Genomic DNA, 5000 nt, shown 5'->3' with positions numbered 1-5000 from the left:
TGTGGGGCTCACACGACTGTCACTGACATTGCACTGTAACGCAATATGGATGGACTCACTGAACCCTGGTGTGTGCAGAATACAAATTCTTGTCAGTGGGAACAAATTGTGTTAATGGTTGTTTGTGTTGTGTATATTGATTATGTAGCGTGAAGGGTAACTCTGTATGTGTCTCACACGGTGGTTAAGTGTGGGGTGATATTGGACTGGCGCATTGTTTCTGCAGCACTGCAATGTGTACACAGGCCATTTCCCTTATACATGGGGTGCAGCCCTCCTCAATCTCAGTCTCCAACCACATGAGGCATAAAGATGCGTGTTCTGTAGAATTAAAGGGGGCAAACCTGGAGTGGAAGCAACAACAGTGAGTGGTAATCACACACCACTTTTTGTTGGGGGTATACAGCTGAGGGATGGTGCTGGGGAAATGGATGCAAGGACTGACCAATCATAAGATCCAAATAAAACCGATTTGGACACAAATACCCTCCAATAAAAGCTGACAATCTATAGTTGACCTCATAATAATTGTTTGATTTGACATATGGAGTATAGAGCCAAAGGATGAACAAAAGCTTCAGTGTGCCAGTTAATTACGCAGGGCAGTGTTCGCTGAACAGCCCGGATCTTTAAGGTGGATTTTGGCGAATAGGATGAAGTAGCTTGTCTTTAAAAGAATGGGGTAGAAATAGATCACAAGTAAAACTTCTGAGTTAGGACTATTTATTCAATAGAAAAAAAGTTACATTACAGTTTGCAGCACTCCTGATGGAAAGGGAGAGGTCTGGTGTGGAAAGAAGAAGAGATCTGGTCTGATGGTCAAAGAGATCTCCTTTGTGTTTTGTCCACACCTTTATAGCCCCAATGACCACGGTGTGAAAAAGGCTCAGGCCACATACACTCAGGTTAAAGGTCACAGGCAGATAGGCCATCTTGAAATGAAACATGTGAGACAATGCCTTGACCATGTGGGTCTAGGGACAAAGGAATGCTAAGTCATAAAACCCTCTTGACAGGAGAATCCTTACAGAACTATACATGTCTATAAATGTGTGCAAAAGACAAATTCTACAGGTCTATACATACAGTTTATGTGTGTGTGTGTGTGTGTGTGTGTGTGTGTGTCAAAATATACCACAAGGACAAGCACCTTCTTTATCTTCCAACGCTGTCACTTCCACTCCCAACCGACAAATATGAGGGGTCAGTTATGAAATGGGTGGCCCAGAAGAACTCTGGAGAAGTTGCTGTTTGCCAATGTAAACATTCAGTTCAACAGACATAAAGGACCTCTGTTTGGCTCTACAGTCAGCCAGGATGAAGGAGTGCCGATTTAAGCAATGACACCTCACTTCTTTATGCAGATTTCATGCAGTTTTATAGTGGTGCTGTTAAGCAATGATGTATTACTTCTTTATGCAGATTTCATGCAGCTTCATAGCGGTGCTATTTTGTGAGATTTCTCATCAAAAGCTGCAAAGGATGGCTTTTTCAAAAGTGTCATTTTGTGTTCTTAGTACTGTGTGCTGTGCCTCGTTACGCACTTCATACTGTACTTTGTGTTTCATTATCTTCTCTCCTCTATAATGATGCAGAACAAATTAATTATATCCACCAAGGAAAATGTCACAGAAATGTCAACAGCACAGCAATCGCTTGGATTTAGATTCTGGGGAATTAACAAGGTATTATACACAATATTATTTACTCATCTGTAATCTGTAGCGCAAATCTGTCCATATGTCTACAGATTCTCGCCCACACGAGCCATCGGTGGCTTCTGATTGATAGCCGCAGAGACAGGAGACCGGGCTGTGTCCCCTCACAATCCCCCCCCTAATTTTCAATGTATATTCAAAGGCATGTACTGTACAGTGGAAGTCCCATTTCAGAAGCACAGTCTTAGCCAGGCCATGATGTGTGTGCAGATGTGTTTACTCAGTGGGGGGGGAGCACAGCCACGTTTGACTTGTGGATGGATGGGGGAAGAGTCCAGCGGGTGAGGTAGGAGGGGGGGGGGGGGATGGGCGAGAGAGGAGGGGGAGGGAGAAGAGACCGGGTGAGGTAGGAGGGGGGGAATGGGTGAGGGAGGAGGGAATGGGTGAGGGAGGAGGGAATGGGTGAGGGGGGAGAGAGGAGTGAGGAGGGGGAGTCAGATCCAGGGAATGGCTGACCTTCAGTCAGGGAATGGGTTAGGGAATGGGTGAGGAAATGGGTGAGGGAGGAAGTGGAGGAATGGGTGAGGTAGGAGGGAATGTGTGAGGCAATGGGTGAGGTAGGAGGGAATAATGAGGGGGGAGGAAATGGGTGAGGTATGAGGGAGAGGAATGTGTGAGGTAGGAGAGAATGGGTGAGGGGGGAGAGTCAGACACAAGGAATGGTTGACCTTGAGGAAGAGAGTGGAAGTCGACCATAACGTGTTGGGAGTGCATGAGAACATCAGACTCTGGGGTCAGAGTGAGAATCCAGCGGCTCAGCTAAGGAGACACATAGGAGGCTCCAGAGGCTTTATCTCTGAAACCTGCTTAGATCTACACTATTGGTTTAATCCCTCATCCACGTAGTCCACTGTACAGTACGTGTGTTTGGACCATGCTGTTAGTTGGGTAGTTATATGAGTCCTCATGAGTCCTTGTACATGCTATAGCTCATTACATGTGTGTATTATTTATTAGAGTTATACATTTGGGTATTTAGTTATTAGAACTATACATTTGGGCATTAGATATCAGAACTATACATTTGGGTAAGTAAGTAAGTAAAGTTTATTTCTATAGCACCTATCCCAGACCAGGAGTCACAAAGTGCTTTACATATATAAAAACATAATAAAAGAGCAAAAGTTATAGCAGGTTAAAAGGAATAGGTAAACAAGTGAAAATAAGAACAAGAAACAAATAACAAGTGTCCAACAAATAATAACAGGACACAAAAAGGCAGGGTATTAGTTATCAGAACTATGCATTTGGGTATCAGTTACTTATTTCTGCATTCACTCATTTGCAGCAGACCTCGCAAGACAACAGTTTCCTCTGGGGGGAAATAAAGGTATTCTTTACTACTATACATGCCTACAGCAAGGTGTTGAAGGATATTTAAGTAGCGATGCCCAAGAGTCTGTGATTTAATGTCAATATTGTCACGGGGAGAGGGAGTTGTTAGGCATGATACATAGCAGAGTGCCGGCAAACCCCTTCCATGACAATATTGACTATAAATCAACCGTCTCCGGGGTATTATTGCTTTAATCTACAGTTACACAACACATCTGAAGGTTATGACAAGAAAACAATGCTGAGTAGTAGTATTTTTTGGTAGATTGTTGTGGTTTCTTCCCTGAGCTGAGAGATTAGCATAGTTCCCAAAACTACAAACGTTATCAAGAGGAACGTGATACCCGAATCTACTGCAGTATAGGGATATCACAATAGGTGATTTAACCGTGACGTTATCGTTATTAAATGACTGCTTTGAACGCCTCTCTCGGCCAATCACAACGCTTGTTTCCATCAAACCCGATATCCGGTTGTTAAGTTTGACGTCAAAAGTGACGTTTAGCCATTTCCGGGTCCAAACCAGAAATTCCCCGCACCAGAGTACCAGTGTACTACAGCGTTAGAATGACAGTTTAATCGTTTTTTAGACTCGGATCTATTCATACCACAAGGGACACAGCACTTTCCCGTTTTCTCCATATTGTCAGGGTATTTGAGCCTCGGAAAAGCGCTATATAAATATAATTTATTATTATTATTATTATTATTTAGGCATTTCGAAGACAGCGCCTCAGCCAACTTTGGACCCGGAAACACGTCACGACTTAACAACCGAATAGGGGCCTGCCAATCAGATTCCCTGTTGTTGTTGTCGTCGGTGTCCTCTCGTTCAGTGGTCATCGTGTAACCATCTTTCAAGGTGGTTGAGAGACAAGAGTGAAGTACGTGAGAGCTCTGAAACAACCATTCATTTCCTGCTGTCAGTTGACAATGAGTGATGTATGGCCTAGTAGCTTTACTGGATTCATCAAAACACACACAAAAAAACCGCCCAACGGACAATGGATGAATAAGGAAGTGGGAAAGGCTATTGGGAATCTGCTGAATGGACCGTTTGCACCTAATTTGCATAATTTGTTGTTTGTCTCAAAGTGATGAATAAACCAAAACACATGCATGAGAAACGTCAAGCTTTAAGTAATGTCGACTCCGCCGCCGCCACCGTCGGAGCGCGAAGGTAATGTGCGTGTCTCTGCGTCCCCACACTAACGAGATTGCTATGCAAAGTAGAGGGAGCGCATACGTCTTTGCAATAATGCATTTGGTGCCGTGTCTCACATGACAGATGTGATAAATTCCCTTAATCGTACATCTCGGGAAAACTCCACGATGTTAAGAGGGACAAATGTTTGGGGCCAAGCTGTTAGTTTGATAGTTATGCATATATAAACTTGTACATACTAGCTCGTTTCAAACCGAAACACACATTTTTCTACATGACCTACGCAGATGGAAGTCTCCGCTATCTTAGTTAATCACATCACCCTCTTCCAGAGCATACGTACTATATATAACTCAGCATGGAAACACACTGGCGATTCCACACAGACTCACAGACTCAAAAAAAAAAAAGAAAAGGCACTAGTCATTCTTTGTTCATAGAGAAAAACAACGACAGAAGCTGATTATGGTTATGCTGACAATTCAGCATGCAGTTCCCCCTCTGTAAGATGTGCCTCGGTAACCTATGACGTCATCGCATGTCGTCACGTACCTGTCGGCCCGTCTGACGCACACTCATCAATTGAAATGATGCATGGCGGCTCGCCCTTGCCTCGGCTTGCCTGGTGCATTTCTTACCTCTTTATGACCACTGAGAGGCCTGAGAGCCCTGTCCTGTCCTGAGATGAACCTGACAGTCCCCGCAGAGACCTGAAGTGTTCCTGGAAGCGCGCGACGCCAATAAGTAAGTAAGTAAAGCTTTATTTATAGAGCACCTTTCAT

This window comes from Nansenia antarctica (assembly GCF_963989245.1).
Source record: "Nansenia antarctica genome assembly, chromosome: 10".
Taxonomy (NCBI): Eukaryota; Metazoa; Chordata; class Actinopteri; order Argentiniformes; family Microstomatidae; genus Nansenia; species Nansenia antarctica.
This window is presented reverse-complemented; position numbering follows the sequence as displayed.